The following is a 19,613-nucleotide window of genomic DNA, read 5'->3' as shown; positions in this document are numbered from 1 at the left end:
AAGAAAGAAAAGGAAATTAGGAGGAATTCAGTTGCAGGAGTGCTTGTAAAAACAGGTGAGCAGATTTTTGAGCTTCCCAAGAAACACAGCATGTCCTGCTGTGGCACAGATGGTAGACACTGAAAATAATTTGCTAGTGTTTATTTTTCTCCAATCAACAAGCTACAGAAGAAAAATATTTGTTGGGGAAAAAATACCTGAAAAAGACCATATGTTTCTAAAGATGTACAAAGAGAGGTGGGAGAAGCCCTACACTGGGAAACTTTATACTTCAACTTTATACTTCACTGGAAAAAAATTTATATTTGTTTTCTTAAGTTTTCGCAGGTACTTACATGTATGGTATTCAGCTTTGTTCAGGTATTTTCCCACGTCATTATAGTTGTGCTTTTAAAGTTGTAGCAACGTTTCGGCAGAATCTCATCTGCCATCATCAGGCTTCTGTATTTTATATTTGTGTATACAAACAAAAGTATACGATATCATCAAGAATAAAAGAATTGAAATGAAAACAGCCTGGTCACACAGCAAGAAGAACTGATGGCAGGTTTATTAAGGCAATCATAGAATGGATCTCACTTGATAAAAAGTGTCCATGAAAGAGACCTAAAAGAAGATGGATTGATAACAATTGGCAAAAGAAATCTCAGGACTATATAGATTGGAAACATGCGGAAGAGGTCTTCATCCTACAGACCATGGTTAAAATGATGGTGATATAGACAGAGAGAGAATGAGGAACACTTGCTTTAAAAAGTACTATCTTGTTTTTTTTTTAAATTTATTCTTTCATTGCTTTTAAAGTAATGACAAGAAAATAGAAAGAAAAGCAAAACACAGATTAAAAAAGCATGCATTCTCAAAAAACACACAGAGGGTGTTTTTATTTTTAAAAAATGCAACTAAAGAAAAAAGAAGGGCTGGATATATTATTTTAGCTGTAAATAGCTGCAATTCTATATATGGTTATCGAATGCAATTATATTTAAAATACATATTTCTAATACACTTATAACTATTATTTTTTAACTTGCTGTATTTTGTATAAATGAGCCCATATTTCATTATATTTTCCATACAAAGTCTGTGCCTATAGGCAATCTGCTCATAGGTGGCAAGTACAATCACGTCATCAATCTATAGAGTGAAAGGGGCCATATGTTTATCTTTCAATCTGAGTCTTTTAGCCATAGTAAGGCCTGGAGAATCCATTTACACTGTCTGGTTGTCAAATTCCAAGTACTAGCTGTGTTTTTCAAAAGAATATTATGGTCTGAAAATTTTAGTTTTTGTCACACAATTATAGTTAAATAATTCAATACTTTCCCCCACAGTTTAATAAGTGTAAAACATTGAAAGATGTATTTTAAAAAAGCATTATCCTTATATCTCCAAAAATGTTGCTTTAAACTCTTCTATATAAACCTGACAAATAAATCCAATAAATTCTAAATATTGGGTTTTGTTCTATAGGTCACAATTTGAAATCCATTGACACTCTTGCTATAGAAATTAAAACACTCTCCCACTGTCTGTGCAATGTAAAAATCCCTAATTAGTCCATTCATTTCTTGGCATCTCCATATCAAATTGATTTATTGATAATAAATACCTATAGAAATCAATAGCAAGGGGTTTTAATTTTGTTTTGCAGATTTAACAAGTTAATATATTAGTTGTCAGAGAAGCTGAAATGCTGCTGATCCACACAACAGTATTAAGAACTGTTGTGATTGTAAATATTGCCTTTGGATTATAATTATATTTTATTTATTTATTTATTTATTTGTCGAGCATGTATTAAATAACAGATATAAGTATGAACATGATTATTAATACATGAAATTGATAAGAATAAAAGAGAACATTAGGACAGGGACAGTAGGCACGTTGGTGCGCTTATGCACACCCCTGAAAGACCTCTTAGGAATGGGGTGAGGTCAACAGTAGACAGTCTAAGGTTAAAGTTTTTGGGGTTTTGGGGAAAAAACCACAGAGTCAAGTAGTGTATTCCAGCCATTGACCACTTTGTTGCTGAAGTCGTATTTCCTGCAATCGAGTTTGGTGCAGTTTACCTCGAGTTTGTATCTATTATGTGCTCGTGTATTGTTGTGGTTGAAGTTGAAATAATCATTGATGTGTAGGACGTTGCAATGGATAATTTTGTGTACTATGATGGAAGTCAGCATAGTCCTAAGTTGTCTAAGCCTAAAACTTCAAGTCTGGTAGCATAAGGTATTCTGTTACGAGAAGAGGAATGGAGGACTCATCTCATGAAAAATTTGTATTTAGTAGATGATATTTGTCTCTGAACATGGAATATATTAGAAATTCATTCTCATTATCTATTGCTTGATTCAAAGTCAATATACCCACTTCTATTCACATTTTCCATATCCTTATCTTTTCACCAATTTTTTAAGTTGGGTTTCCCAATAAAATTATTTGAGAATGGAAAAAAGGATGAAATCTTGGTTTTTTTACACAGCTATGTAAACTGAAATTTGTGTCAGAATACAAATTAGAAAATAATATTGAAATAATATTCACTTTGAAGTGTTTAGCTTTCATTGAAGGGTAAGATTTAATGATTCCCATCTATTGATACCTGAAGAAACGTCTCTCTATCTATTTATTCATATTACATGTTACTGAGTTATATCTTTTGGTACACACATACCTAGACATTTAAAGAATTTGGTACAAATATAGAATCAATATTCCTTAAGTGGATATGTAAGAAAATAATTAAGCTTCTTATATGAGTCCCCTATATCTAAAGTTAATGGTTAATGGTATGTTTTCTCCTATAAAAGAGAATATTTGTGGTTTAGGATTGAAATGAAAGGTCCTTGGTGCTCTCTGACCTTCATTGTTTTCTTGCAGATGTTTCATTACCCAAACTAGGTAACATCATCATGACTAGCATTGGCGATGTACCTAGGTTGGGTAATGAAACATCTGCAAGAACACAACCAAGCTCAGGGAGCACCAACAACCTTTTCTCCTCTTTCCCACTATTTAGGGGAGCTAGACAATGTCCCCCAATTTTATCCTTGCTTTTTAATATCTGCATGGACCTTGGCTTGTGCGGTTAGACAACAGAGGGAGATCTATGGAGTATGTATGATTCATTTGAACACAAATTGGTTTTATTTGCAGATGACATTTTGTTTCTATATTTCATTCTACCATTCCAGTGTTAATACAAAAGACGGATGCCTTTTCTAACATAGCAGGATATTCTATTAACTGTTCCAAATCAGAATTGATGCCCGCAGGTGAAAAGTAATATCTTGTTAGATGCAACATATATTAAAAACAGTATACATTAGGGGATGTCATATTTAAAGGCACCATTTGTTAGGCAAAGTGTAAAATGAAAATACATGTTGATTTAAACAATAAATCTTTTTTGGGGGGAAATGATTAGAAAAGGTAATTTGGAATAATGCCTTTTAAAAGTGGATGGTAAAATGGACTGGTTTAATAGTAATCCACCTATCACTTTTTATATTTCCACTCTGCTGTATTTTTATGTAGGAAATTTCCTAACCCAGCGGATCATCAAGAGACAGCCTGCTGGGATATGGTTCTTGGCTGTCTTTCCTTTGATATATACTTTAATAGATTTTCTGACTGTTCTGCCGTTGAACAAGCCAGCCATTGCAGTTAGAGGCTCTATGCATAGAGTTTTCAACTGAAAATTATAACTTCGGGTCAACTTTCTAAAATCACGCTGGGACAAGGGCAGAGACTGAATGTCTATGGAGATTCTCTATGAAACCAAAGTGATACATAGTCTTTGTAGTTTTCTTCCAAGCAAAGATAGAAACACACATATTTTATCTCCAGAAGATTTTAAGTGTTATTGCAAATTGTAACCCAGGTTAGCAGTCATTACTATTGTTTATCAGACAGAAAGTTCACCATGTTTACTAGATAAATGAATGAAGGGTGCATACATTTCATAATAAAAAATACTCTTTTCAGATCATTTTCAGTTTATAGATACAATCCCTATTATTTGTCTCTGGTTATAAATATCTCAACATCTATAATATAATAATACAAAAATGTTCTGAAGTGTCCTGTGGCACATCCACATCTCCCTCCCTCCCTCTGCTTCTCCCTGTCCCTCTCTCCCTTATGAAACAAGTCCTAAATGTCTAAAAATTGGAGATGGGGAATATTCATATGATTTCATTAAATGTTGAGAATATTCTATGAAAATGCATCCCAACACAATCTAAAAGAACAGTTGTTGTTTTTATTTTTCCTCTCAAGTTTAGTGAGGTACATTTGCAAGCATGGATTGCTTGTCCAGCTGTCAAGGCACAGAAGATTTCAAAACAAGGTTTAGGCACAAACATGCTGAAAATATAAAATAGCAGCTGGCAAGTCTTCCACCTGCACCAAGATTTCTACAAGTTGATCTTTTGTGTTAAGAGCTTTTATTGCCTCCAAATTCTAATATATCACTCTTACATGATGTTTAACTATGTATTGTGGGCCATAAGCTAAGGCAGAGCTGATCACATAAAAAGCAAAGTAAAAATATGTTTCTCTGGGGAAAAATCTTTCTTAGTATATAGGGTGGGTGTTCCTTAACTAAATTTGATAAAAAAATCTTCAGAAGGATCTAGAGAAAGGAAACAAAGAAATCAAGGTGTAGTTCTCAACAATATTTTAAAATTGTATCATAATATTGAAATTGAAGTGTGTGTGTGTATATGTGTGTGTGTATAATATATAATTAATAACTAAACATATTTAAGAAAAGTAATTGTAATATTTATTTAGCTTAATATATGGCATCTTTTTTAAAATGCTCATTTTAAAATGCTCATGAAGAACAAAACTTGGTATATCTCTGTATATTTATTTTTGGCCAGAACTAACCTTGAGTACCAAAAGAGCCAAAGAAGAGTTTTAGAGCTAAATACCTTTTATAATAGAAAAGAATATGAAGCCTGTCAGATTTCCTGAAAATGAAATGTTGAAGATAGAAAGGTAAGCAACCTGCCACAAAGCTAATCATTGTAATTCAACAATATCTGGAATTCCACAATTTGCTCTCACAATACGAAAAGAAAAAGGTGCTACAGACTCATGACAGAAGAGATGTTTAGCTGAAGAAGATGGAGCATTTAATGAAAAGCCAGGTAGAATTGTTAAACTCTATTATTCTAGAATGTACTTAACTTAATGTGAAGATAAAGGACTGCATGCAAACTACTGTATAAGAGGCTTAAAGCAGTCAGCAACCATTAAGTCGCAGTCACAAATAAAGTGAGAAATTTCCACAGAATCTGGGACTTTACTAGGAAAATGGTGAACAAAGGTTTGCTCAAGGTTGAATGAAGAAATACTAGGAACAAAAATAAAGTGAAATAATCACAGTTCTAAGAAAACAGAGCTAGGAAAATGGATTGTTTGATGTATGTTCAAATTAGGATCTGTTAAAACCACTGAATTTATCTAGCAATGACATGGACTTTGGCTCCTTTTTGTAAAATTATGTTGGGCTGATGAGAGTGTTTTCATTAAGAATGCCTTAAAGGAAAACAAGGAATTTAATTCTTGAAAAGGTGTTAACGGTACATCATTGATTGTATTTGGAAAAAAAAACAGGCTTTGTCAGATAAAAAAGAAAGAAATTCTATAATCTACCTTATGAGCTTCTATTTTCTCTAAGGGAAAAAAGTAACACTTCCAGGGAATTCATTTTCACTTATTTAATGTTTAGTTAATTGTAAACACCAGACTGAAAAATAATACTGCTCCACTCTCCTCTTCCCTTCCAATAATTCCTTTTAGCTTTAATTACTTCTGATTGCCAGAAGCAAAAAAAAAATAAAAATAAGGGATGGATTGCTAATTGATTACAAAACTTAGGCACTTTTAAAACATTTCTAGATGATCTCTGAAGAGCACTCATGTGTTTCAAGAAGTTAATGTTGGAGATGAAGTCATCCAGGAATTTAAAATGTTGATATTTGTTGATAAATATGTATTTTGTTGCTGCATGAAAATGCAATAAACGAACCTGCTGTTTTCCTACCCCAAGGCTGTGATTAAAAACACTGTATTATTCCTTGGGGGTGGGGGGACCATTACTCCCTTCCTTAAAAAAAACACACCAAATGTAAACTGAAACTAAAGTTGCTGACCTGGCCTAAAAACTTGGCCATGTGGTCAGTATCCAATTCTGAATCCAGTTTTGTCACTGTAGGATTTTCAAGTGCTGATAGAAGAACATTCATCACTGAGAACTATGAAACACTGAGCTAGAAAGCAGCAAATGACAAATTGGGACTTGCTGCAATTTGCTGCAAATTGTGTTCTTTATCTTTCTCAACAAGAGCTGTGTGGATTTGCTCTGGTTTCCCTTTTCTGCTGAAATGTAAAATGGACATTTTTTTCCAATGTTAATGTTGTGTCCGTCGCAAGGAATGAGACTCGGAGCCAGTGACTTAGTTCAGCTCATTTATTGGGTCCCGAGATCGGCTCGGGTTCCATAAGAAAAGCGGCGGCTTTTATTCTTTGGCCGCGGCCAATGGCACCACTTTGAATCTCCCGCGATTAGTTTCCACCAATCGCGGGAGATTTGTGGCGGGCCAATCAGTGCGGCTCGCTCGGCCAATCAGCTCGCCGTGCGTCTTGGCCAATCGCTGCGCGGTTCTACAAGAATGGTAATGACCGTACAGAACAGTTAATATTTGGAGTCCAGGGGAAGGGTATTTTCCCCTTTAGCCTATCGTAGTAAAAGAGAAGTAGAAGAGAGAACCTGGAGTTCATCTTTCCAGGCAAGGCTATAATTTCTTGTATATTGTTACTACAAACTCTTTACAAGGAACTCTGGGCTAGAGTAAGGAGGCACTCTTCCACTCTAAATGTATTCATTTGTTTGTTTCACAGTACAGGTAATCCTTGACTTACAACCACAATTGAGTCCAATTTTTTGGTTGGTAAGTGAGACATTTGTTAAGTGAGTTTTGCCCCATTTTACGAGCTTTCTTGCCACAGTTGTTAAATGAATCACTGCAGTTGTTAAGTTGATAACACGGTCATTAAGTGAGTCCATTGACTTTGCTTGTTGGAAGGTCCAAAAGAGGATCACGTGACTCTGGGACACTGCTAATGTCATAAATATAAACCAGTTGCCAAGCACCTGAATTTTGTTCACGTGGTCATGGGAATGCTGCAATGGTCATAATAAGTATGAAAAACGGTCATAAGTCCCTTTTTAAAGTGAGTGTAACTTTCAACAGTCATTAAACAAACTGTTGTAAGTGAAGGACTACTTGTATTGGTAGATCACTCCTATCTAAGCTAATAAATAAGCAACATAATCACAAGAATAGTTTTTAAAAAACCTTACACTGAAAAAATTAATAGTGATGGACACCTAGAATGAACTAGAGCCACAGATAGGTTGGAGTGCAATATTTTTTTACAAGGCTGTAAAATGCAAGAAGAAATAGGGTCCAACTTACATCCAGGGGAAGATTATTCCAAAATGGGGTACAATCATGGAAAGGGCCTGGTGTTGAGCCAATACTCCCTCTACTTCTCATTCTTTTCATCAGACTCTCTCTAGATGTGGACTGGATGGGCAACTAAACTACAGTAAGTCACTGAATTGATATCCTAGTGCTGTGCCATAAATGGCTTCCAAGATGATTACTATTAGTTGAATTCGGTCCAAATTCCTACTGGTAGACAACACATCAGCCTTGTATTAGTGCTATTCTGTCTATACTTTCAAAACATCTCAGATTAAACTTTAGAAAAGCAATAATCCATCTGATCACATCCCACATTGTTAGGGCCTGATTGTACTTTGGATCTGAAGGCAAAAAGGTACCTGGGAGCCTGGTGTGTATCTGTGTGTGTATAATTTTTTCCACCTATTTACAACTCTTTAAAGAACCTGCATCTTTCCCTGAGATCACAGGGCTGCCTCTATGACTGCACCCAAGTCTTTTAAAAAAAATCACTTATTTTGAGATGATGCAGAAAGGTGAGATTCCCTGCAGATTTCCAAGCTCCAGTATGTTTCAGATCTGAAGTGCTTCACACCTGTAATATTGGTTTCAAGGATATGTGGTTCGTGGATTTATCAGGAAAGGGTTCATAAAAGCATAACAGAAGATGGGTAGGAGCATTAACACAACAGCAAATAAATCAGTTAGCCAGATTTAATTCCTACACTTTTCTCTATTGATGGTAAAAGCATAACCACATACAAACATACTATAAAAAGTCAATTATTTTTCAAAGGGTAGAACTAGAATCATATGGAAGAAATGAAATACCTTTCCCCTCTAGTTTCCCTCAGTAATTATGAATTTGGACATTTCATTCTTGTCTCTTGTCTCTATCACAGTAGCAATGGGTATAATACTAAGAATACATTGAATATATTGTTATTGTTAAGTCCTGGCCTATTTTGCACATCTGGGTTCAATGCCTACTTTTTCCTTTGACAGCTAAATGTATAAACTGCAGCTGTGTATTATTGGCACCTCCTTTGGGAGTGCAAGGGTATTTTGGCAGCCTACATGGTACTTTGCCTAAGACCTCATTATCATGACAATCAGTCTTGGTTTGTAGCAGACTGCATTCAGAAGTACTGAGTATGAAATTAGGAATTGAGACAGGAAAGACTTTCTAAGACAGCTTTTCCTAACTACTATGCAGTCCCACACATAATTGTTCCATCAATCACAAGCTGTGTCCAATTCCTACTTTAAACAATATTTTCTTCAATGTCTTCCCTGCCAGTTTCCCTGCATTATTTCTGTTTTGACTAAGAACTTTGTTGACAGAGATAACTACATAAGAGTAAACCCATTGCGCATAAATATAATATAAGCCAATTGCAACATATAATATAAACCAATTGCAATACAATAATATATTCTTAAAATGAAAAGTAGCTGTCTGAAAGTAATGTGTAAGAGATAAGTAGAGTGCAGTATCTTTGTTGCTGAACACAAACTAGATTCTATAATGGTACAAAAAAAAAATCTGGAGTTAAATCTTTTGCTCCATCTAGAAAAGCTCTGAGAAGCTAGATGATGCATCACTAAACTCAAGTGGGTGAAATCGTGATCATCAGCAAATTTAACCAATAAACAAATACATTTTTATATTTTCCCCACATAAAGCAAAACTGCACACAAAGGAGAAAAACTATTAAAATAATGAAATAACAATATAAAAGATATGGCTGGTTCTTGACCAGAGATAAAAATAGTAATTTTTTCCACTCAGGTAAAGGCAATCTGTAGAGTAAACATAACACAGAGAGAACTAGCGTGAGTAACTATAAATTAACACCCAGTACAGCTTCTTTCGATAATCTTGAGTAATGCCAAGATCTATAAGATGGAAATCAAGCTATTGTTTACCCTGGTCTAAAGTTTGCTTATTCATTCGCTGTTTTTAACCACTGTAATCAAGAATTGTTAAGACCTTGGAGATCAAAAAGGAGGGGTAGGATTCTACCAGTTTGGACCAGTTCTATAGAACCAGTTGTTATGATTCTGCACAGTTTGGAGAACCGGCAAATCGTGCCCCTGGCTGGCCCCACCCCTCTCTGCCCACCCCTCCCCTCCTTGCCCAGTCAGTCCTTATCACACATGCACAACATCGCTGACTGCATTCTCCCCCACCCAGTCACTCCTTAAGGTATTTCTTTTTTTTCCCTCCTGATGATCAGCTGTTGTGACAATCAGCTGTGCCAGGATTCCCCTCACTGTCTTACTGCTTCGCCCAGGAGGCTTCCCTGAGGCCCAAGAGGCAAAAAGGGGCATATGGGCACTGTCCCCCCCTCACGGTCCATTTTTTGCCTTTCTGGGCCTCAAGGAAACTTCCTGGGAGCAAAAATGCCCCCCCAGGAGGCTTCCCTGAGGCCCAGGAAACCAAAAAACAAAGCATAGGGAAGGGTGTGGCAAAAAAGAAGCCACGCCCACCAGTCACAAGGCCATGCCCATCTAGCCATGCCCACATAACCGGTTGTTAAAAATTTGAATCCCACCCCTGCCAAAAAGCAATAGCCTGAGTTAGCTTGAGAAGAGATGTGCACACAGAATGGAGGAAAGAATCCTTTTGCTTTGAATCCCAAGCCTTGTATCAAGGCAGTTCTGATTAATTGTTCTTTGTGGGCTACAATTTGACAGAACTGAAATCCAGAACTTTTTTTATTGTTTTGAGTTTGGGACAAAAGAAAATCTGGAGGGATGAATACAGCAAGGCTAGTGGGCCTTGCACCTGTATCTCTTCAATCTGTCTACCACTCTTTATTTTCTCTTCTTCATTTCTTTCCCTACCTCTCCTTAGTTGCCATGGCCATCCTTAGTTTCAATTGTGGGTTATGTAATCAGACCATCCATCCAATCTTCCCAATTTCTTGCTTGTACTGCTGCCCTTTAACTGCCTCCAGTGTCCTCACCTTCAACTGCACTGTCATAACCTGTCAAGAACCTCACTTTCAAAAAGGAAAATTTAGAGTGGAATGGTAGATGATTTAATCTACTTGTCAAGGAGGGGCTTTTAAAGGATTAAGTATAGGAAGCTTGTCCACACCACTCTATCATCTAGAGAAGGATTTGATTTTCCAAAACTTCCTGCTACTTCATCATAGAACATAGAACAAGAAAAATGAATGAATGAATGTGTTAGCAATACAAGCTGAGGGGACTGCTGCTAAATTTACTTTTTTTTTTTTTTTTTAACAAACTTTATTCAGTTTTTCACATTAAAAACAAAAATCTCTTTTTAGTGGACAACATATTTCCGGGTCATCACTTTTACATACAAATATGACAGCAATTATACATTGATATATGCATACTTAATTCTATTATTACCTTTTCCATTCTAAATTTTCAGTAAGGAGAGAAACAAACACATTAATTCTAGCCTCTTTGATTAATCTCAATCGAAACATCTTTTTGTTTCATTTCAATTATTTCAAATATAATCCTTTAGTATTTGTTTTTAAACATAAAGATAAACAATATCTGCTAAATTTACTTCTGAGCAAATACGTTAATTCATGATTAGTATTTGTTTTTACCTCATATGAATGTTGCCGAGTAATATCTGACTAGTTATCAAATGGATCCATTTTATAAACAGGTTCTAAATTAGACAATTTACCATATTTGGTTTAAAATCCTGCTGGCTAATTTCCCCCTATTTGTTAGTTGGACTAAACATGGCTAGAAATTGAAGCTGCAATGAAAAATATGAAAAGACTTTGAACCTGGAAATGCTGTCAGAATATTGAGAAAGGGTATGTCTTGTTCTTCTAAGCACAGAAGGACAATCATGGCCACCATGCCTCAAATGTGCATGTTCCTCTGTACAGGTAGGAAAAGGAGTGTCCTGCTGTTCTGCTCATTCTCTCAATAGATTAAAAGATGGAAGAAGCAATGATAAAATACAGGATGGATATAGGGCACTTCTAAAACTTGCCTGGACTTTCTATATAATTGTATGAATGGCATCTATTGTTTAAAGAAGCTTTGCAGTACAAAACATCAAAATGATTTGATAACAAGAACCAATCAGCTGCAACTCTAGATTTTCATAGCAGAGAATCAACATTAAAAAAGATTGTAGGAGTAAACAAATTTAAAGGAGGCAGATCTGGGTTATTGTGGAAACTGGATTACATGGACTTTTAGCCTGATTCAACAAAGCAGTTGTCTGCCTCCAATTCTGGAGCACTGAAGAATCAAGAACTGGCATCTAATTTTGCCATCCTTGTATTAAAATACTGGAGTGTGTATCCCAACAGATAGTTGACGTATTAAAAAAGGTACACTTGAAATGGAGAACATGTTGCAGAGACTCTGGTACAAAGATTGCCATCCTAACTGTTATGAACTAACAAAAAACCATTTAATAAACTTATTAACATTACATTAAGCAGGCTTGAAATCCTGCACTTTGGATTGGCCCTTGAATAGCGAACTGGGATTGGTCCTCATGGAGCAACCTGATTGGCTATTAGTGTAACATCTTTCATTGGCCAAAAGTTAAGCATGTGGACACAGGTCATTGGTTAACAGGTCAGTAGCTAGCTCTATAAAAGGGCTACTGCTGCCCAAGGGTTTTGCTCTCTGTTTCTGATTCTTAATAAAGAGTTGAAGTTCACTAAGTCACTGACTGTCTCGATTACTTGCACCCATGCCCAGAATATAACACTGGCGACGAAGGTGGGATGCAAGAGACGATAGAGCTGACTGAACACTAAAGAGCGCCAAACAGAGCACGTGGCTGAACACGCACCAACGACGGCAACATGGCCAGCGGTGTTATACCACCCGCTCCATTCGACCCGGCAAACGAAGACTGGGACTATATATGGATCGGTTCCAAATGTTTTTGAGACCAATAACTCTAAAGGACGCGACAACCGGCAAGAAACAAGCAATATTCCTGACCCATTGCGGGCCGGCCGTATTTAAAATGGCAAAATCACTTGCAAAACCGGCTGAAGTGAAATCAATGGACTGGAACGCCTCGCTCCCCTCCTAAAGGCCCACTATGCACCCGAGTGCCCACACTTGTTCGAAGACATGAATTTTACCAGAGGGACCAACGAAAAGCGAAAGTCTCGCAGACTACATCACTGACCTCCGAATTTGGGAGGCCTCTGTGGGTTTTCCAACCTCGAAGAAGCGTTGCGAGACCGCATAGTTCTGGGATTAGATGACCAGACGGTGCAAAGCAAGATCATGGCAAAGGGGACATCGATCTTGCCGATGCCATCGCAGACGCTAGTGCAGCAGAAGCAGCCAGGAAGTCAGCCGTCGAATGCGCCGCACCCACGCACCGCTCCGCCAACTCGCGAATGACACCTCGCCGCCCTGAGAGGCACTCAACAACGGCGCATCATGAAGACCTGGAATCCCCATCAGAAAGTGATGAGGAAGAGGTCAACCGACTCCGGTCCGAACGAGACCAACAAACCCAACGATTCCCGCGACAATGCGCGGGTTGTTGGGCAAACCACCCACGATCCGATTGCAAATTCCTCGACGCACTCTGCCGTTCCTGTGGAAAAAGAGGCCACATTGCAAAGGTCTGCAGAAGCAAGTGAGGGTCCAGTCCCAAGCGCAGGGAGAATAACTGCAGCCAGTCTTCGGGATTCACACCCGCGAATCGGAACCACCAGAACCACCAATGGAACAACCACTCCTACAGAAATAAAGCACCTGCCTCTTTAACGAGACGGGAAGAGGCACACCAAACCATTACCATCGGCCACGCTACATCCTTAGACACAAGGAAGATCTGAGTGAAGGTCGCCATAGAGAACCAACCTTGCGTGATGGAAGTCAACTCGGGTCGTCCCTCTCAATGGTTTCCTGGAAAACCTTCAAGCAACTAATTCTGGCCATCCGTGAGACAGGACCTCAGCCCCAAAGGATCATACTCAAGGATTACCAGGGCAACAGAATCCTGGTCGCGGTTCCAGCCAAGTCCAAGTCTCCTTCAAGAACCGTATCGCATCACTACCGCTGACTGTCGCCGATCGTGATCGGCCTAGCTTATTAGGCCTACAATGGTTCGCCCGCCGGAATCATGGTAGCCGGCGTCCACCGAGCTGAGAGCAACGACTGGGAGGAGTCTCTCGTCCAAGAATTCCAGGACGCTTTTTCAGACGGACTAGGCAAGTACAAGGGGACCCCAATATCGTTTAACCTCAACCCTGAAGTAGCTCCCATCCACCTTAAGCCTCGTCGGGTGCCTTTTGCACTAAAACCAAAGATCGATGAGCAACTCGATAAATTAATAGCCCAGGCGTTTTAGAACCAACCCACCACACCCGTTGGGAAACCCCAATTGTAACACCCATTAAACCAGATGGATCGTTAAGAATTTGTGGGGATTATCGGGCCACTTTGAACCACGCACTTCATCAAAGTGCTTACCCGGTACTGGTGGTTCAACACCTTCTCCACTCCCTGGGTGGTGGGAAGATATTCGCTAAATTGGATTTGGCACAAGCGTACCAACAGTTGCCCGTTGATGCGGAAACTGCGGAAGCACAAACTATCGTTACGCATAGAGGCGCTTTTAAATGCAATAGACTCTTAATTCGGAGTGAGCGTAGCTCCGGGAATTTTTCAAAGTTTAATGGAGAGACTCTTACAAGGCATAAAAGGGTCGTACCATATTTTGATGATGTGTTAATCGCCGCCCAAATAGAGACATATTAGAAAAGCGTCTCAGAATGGTTCTAAAGAAATTTAAAGACGCCGGCCTGAAAGTTAAAAAAATAAATGTCAACTGTGTACCGAGAGGGTGGAGTTCCTGGGATACCTTCTCGATAGTCAAGGAATCCACCCCACTGATAACAAGCTAAAAGCGATTAAAAATGCACCAACGCCCAAGAATAGAACAGACCTCCAAGCCTTTCTGGGGCTCATTAACTTCTACAACATTTTCTTGCCCCAGAAGGCGACTGTAGCGGAGCCCTTACACAGACTTCTTGATAAAAGAGCTATCTGGGTCTGGGGACGCCGAGAGGAACACGCCTTCCAACAAGTGAAAGACTTGCTAACCTCCGACGCTGTTTTGATGCAATACAACGAGACTTTACCCTTAACTATTACTTGCGACGCTTCACCGTTTGGAGTGGGAGCAATCTTAAGCCATGTACTACCAAATGGAAACGAAGCACCTATTGCGTTTTCTCACGAACATTATCAAAGGCCGAAAGGAACTATAACCAACTCGATAAGGAGGCCCTTGCTGTTGTGTCTGCTGTGAAGCGCTTTCACGAGCACGTATATGGGTGAGCATTTACGATAGTTACAGATCACAAACCATTGTTTGGTATTATAGCAGGAGACAAGCCAACCCCTATATATTATCGCCAAGAATGACTCGATGGTCTGAGTTCCTAGCTGCCTACAATTACGTGTTGCAACATCGCCCAGGGAAAGCCATTCCCACGCTGATGCATTGAATCGTTCTCCACTTCCGGAAGCCGTCGACGACCCAGCTCCAACCCTCACGACGCTCCAAATCGAAACGCTGCACTCGCCACCACTAACAGCGAGAGACATCGTGATTGAGACAAAAAGGGACCCTATCCTGGCACGAGTCCTCAGCTGGGTCGAAAGAGGATGGCCAGCCGACCAAATCCACGACGATTTTGCACCATTCAAGAATCGGCAGACAGAGCTTTTCTCCCAGAGAGGTTGTGTTCTCTGGGGGATAGAGTAGTCGTCCCAGAGAGGCTACAACAGACTGTTTTAAAAGTATTACACGAGGGACATCCGGGTATCGTGCGCATGAAGGCGCTCGCACGAAGCTACGCATGGTGGCCGGGTATTGATAAACAAATTGCAGCCTGGGTAACCACGTGCCAGAAGTGCCAAGACGTTAGCAACGCCCCACCTAGGGCAACGCCAACCGAGTGGGAAACCCCGCGGGGTCCATGGTCCCGTATCCACGTTGATTTTGCGGGACCCACCAAAGGACACATGTTTTTATTAACAGTTGACGCCTATTCAAACTGGCTAGAAATCCAAAAAATGAAGACAACCACAACAGAGTCAGTCATTAATAAACTGAATAAATTATTCGCAACGCATGGGTTACCAGACGTTTTAGTTTCTGATAACGGGCCCCAGTTTACGGCCCTAGCTTTTGAACAGTATCTAGCGGACCGGGCATCCGCCACGCTCACCTCGCGGCGCTCCCTGCGGCCAACAGAAGGGCGGAGCGAATGGTACAGTTCGTCAAGAAAACCCTACATAAAATGGACTATGGGGACATCGATGACAAGCTCAACCGAATACTCCTGCTCCAACACATCACCCCACACAGCATCACGAACAAGACGCCTGCCGAACTGCTAATGGGGCGGAGACTTCGCTCTCACCTCGACCGCTCCATCCCTCTTATTCACCAGAAAAACCTGTGGATCTAGCGGGAAGTGCCGCGAATTCAAGGTAGGCGACTTGGTGTTTGCTAAAAACTTTTGGGCGCACCCATTATGGGTCCCTGCAACTATTACCCAACCCACCAGCCCCAGATCCTACCGCCACAGACTAATGACGGGAGACTTTGGAAACGCCATATAGATCAACTTCGATCCAGAATGGCACCCACCTCCCGTGACTCCCATAATTCACAAACTAAGGGGAGGAGATATCGAGGAGGCCGAACGGGCTAGATGACGACATAATCATAGGGACCCAGCAACCTAACAGAAGTAACGCGCGCAACCTGAAGAAGAATCAGGAGCGGGGTGATATCTCCACCCAGAAACAGCACGAAGGAGGCAAGCCCACGGGACCGGAAGCAAGCCTAGGAGACTGGGATAACAACAACGAGAGCCGCGCTGAGCCCTCCTGCACGGAAACGGAACTAGCCGCACCAGAAACCCTTGATAGCGTTCCACCGAATCGGACTGCAGACAAAAACCGGTGGAACTGCGAAAATCAAACAGGCAGGTGAAACGACCTGCATATCTACGCGAATATGTTACCGCACCCTCAAACGGAGCCTAGGGGGGAGGGGTGTTATGAACTAACAAAAACCATTTAATAAAACTTATTAACATTATGCTAAGCAGGCTTGAAATCCTGCACCTTGGATTGGCCCTTAGATAGCGAACTGGGATTGGTCCTCACGGAGCAACCTGATTGGCTATTACTTTAACATCTTTCATTGGCCAAAAGTTAAGCATGTGGACACAGGTCATTGGTTAACAGGTCAGTAGCTAGCTCTATAAAAGGGCTACTGCTGCCCAAGGGTTTTGCTCTCTGTTTCTGATTCTTAATAAAGAGTTGAAGTTCACTAAGTCACTGACTTGTCTCGATTACTTGCACCCATGCCCAGAATATAACACTAACTTTAGTAAATGTAACTAATTTACTGAAGTTAGGATGGCAATCTTTGTACCAGAGTTTCTGCAACATGTTCTCAATTTCAAGTGTACCTTTTGAGGTAGGGTGTAATGCCGCAGTGATACAGCCCTCTGGTGGTTGTATTTAACAAGGTGGGGTTTTTTGCAGATTTGTCTGAATTTTTCTTCAGCTCTGAGCTGAAGAAGCTTGTTGGATGAGAAGTGAAATGTCTTCAAAGTAAACCAAAAAGTCCAGTTGCCTCTTGAAAAAAGCACCTTTGCACTTATAGAATATTACTAATCCTACAGTTGGCTTTACCATCTAGAATAGAGGTGTCAAACTTGTGGCATCACGTTGTCACATGACATATCATTTTTCCTGCTTCGCTAAAACTGGGGTGGGGGTGGCCAGCACGTGACACATTTGGCCTGTGGGCTGCAAATTTGACACCCCTGATCTAGAATGATACATCTGCATTATACTATACATGTGAAAAGTTGTCATGAGTTGGAAGGGTAGATAGGGATAGCTTAATGGATATTGTTCTGAGAGTTAGTTTCTTTCAAGAGATTTGATCTGGGACCTGTCAAATTTGACTCTGTTGGAGTGTTAGATCTGGTTGTTTCTGTCATTCTAGATGGTAAAGCTGACTGTAGGATTAACAAGGTCATTTTACAGCAGTTATGGAAAAAAGACTGTGTTCACTGGGAAGCATTTGAAACATATTTTATTTTGAAACCTCAGATGCAAAAAGTTCATTCAAAAATACACATACATGTATGCTTCCATACTTTGCTTAATCACTGGGCTAAGCTTATACAAAAGTCACTTAACCCAGAGTCACTTAGGAGACATGGGTGGTGTAGAAATTTTATGAATGCATAAATAAATGCCCATTAATGAATGAATATAAGCATAACCACGAGCTAGATTATTTCCAATGATATTTCCTAAGAAAAATATATTCAGAAAGGGATTGTGGCATTGAACTTTTTCATAGAATAGAATAGAATAGAATAGAATAGAATAGAATAGAATAGAATAGAATAGAATAGAATAGAATAGAATAGAATAGAATAGAATAGAATAGAATGCTTTATTGGCCAAGTGTGATTGGACACACAAGAAATTTGTCTTGGTGCAAATGCTCTCAGTGTACATAAAACAAAAGATACATTCGTCAAGACTCACGAATCATAAGGTACAACACTTAATCAAATTCATGTTGGAGGCAGAAAGAGAGAATGAGTCTGGATGGAATACACTGGAAACTAATAGAAGCATGAAGCAGAGCATTACTGAGCGCACACCACAACCCCATATTTGATTGAGTCCATGCCATCAAGTCAGTGTCAACTGTTAGTGACCACATAAATAGATTTTCTCCATGGCAACCAGGTCCTTGAGGTCTTCCAACAGTACACTCATCACTATTGTAACAGAATCCATTCATCTGGCTGCTGGTTGTCATCTTCTTCCTTCCAACTTTCCAGGCATTAGAGCCTTCTTTAGAGAGCTAGATCTTCATATAATCTGTCCAAACTAGGGTAATTTGAGTCATTCTTACCTCAAGTGAGAACACATTTTATTATTTGGATATAGCCCAAGAGTATTTGAGATTGATTGAATCTATGAAAGATCTTGAGATTAACAAAATGATTTGAGCTCTAGTTACCTCTGGTACTGTCCTTTTCAGATAGAATTTGCATGTTCTACATGCCTGCCCCTTGATATATCAAGGGAACAGGGAGTGATATTATGGTAATCTTAGTAATCTTTTCACAACACAAAAGCATTCCCCTAAAGTCAGGGTTACTCCCACTCTTTTGCAGTTTAGGAAACTAGTGAAGAGCTCTGTGGAGTATTTGGACAGGAAAATAAATAGCAACAGACATTACCTTCATTTTAGGTTGTCTTTATGAAAGTCTTTGGCTTTAAGTGTTGTAAACCACCTTGAATTGCAGAAACAGCTGGCATAAAGTTGTCGGTAATAAATGAGTAATAAATGAATAAAAGGGAAGATTTGGAACAAATGCTAATAAAAATTCAACAATTTGACTCTCAAAAAAACCGCAAACATTACTCTATAGCAATGGTTCTCAAACTGTGGTCCACAGTCCACTGGGGTGGGGGGCATGATGTCATCACAGGGAGTCCACAAAGGCTTGAAGAAATGTTATGATATAAATCTTGGGGGTCCATGGCCATGAACCATCACCACAGAAAGTATTTAAAGAGAGCCTATGGGTGAAGAAGAGGTTGGGAACCACTGCTCTATATTAAATATCAAATGGCAAATTAGTAAATCTTACTATTATACTTCAACAGTATTCAAATATTGGACAAATCATTGTTATATGACATCCATGGTGCTATCTGACTTTAGTTGATTTGTTGGTGGTGTTAGTTTGTGGCTGCCTTTAATTTGTGGAAAAGCAAACAGATTCTCCTTTTGTGTGTGTGTGGGTGAGGGAGGAAGGGAGATTTGCATTGGAGCTGGATTCTCTTAGCTGCTAAAATGGAATTAACTATAGCGTTCTTCTATTATGAAGACCCAGATTGTTAGGGGCAATATGCTGACTCTTAGAGAGGGCTGTAAAGCACTGTGAAGTGGTATGTAAGTCTAAGTGCTATTGCTATTATCTTCCTCAAAATTGTGGGATTCCATGACCCCAGCTTCTATCAATCACATTACTCAATTTCAGTGACAGTGGATCTGGTTAC

Source organism: Notechis scutatus, chromosome 1 (genome assembly GCF_049901735.1).
Source record: "Notechis scutatus isolate UNSWTSFEM ecotype Mainland chromosome 1, rNotScu1.2, whole genome shotgun sequence".
In the NCBI taxonomy this organism is placed as follows: Eukaryota; Metazoa; Chordata; class Lepidosauria; order Squamata; family Elapidae; genus Notechis; species Notechis scutatus.
Note: the sequence above shows the minus strand (reverse complement) of the source record.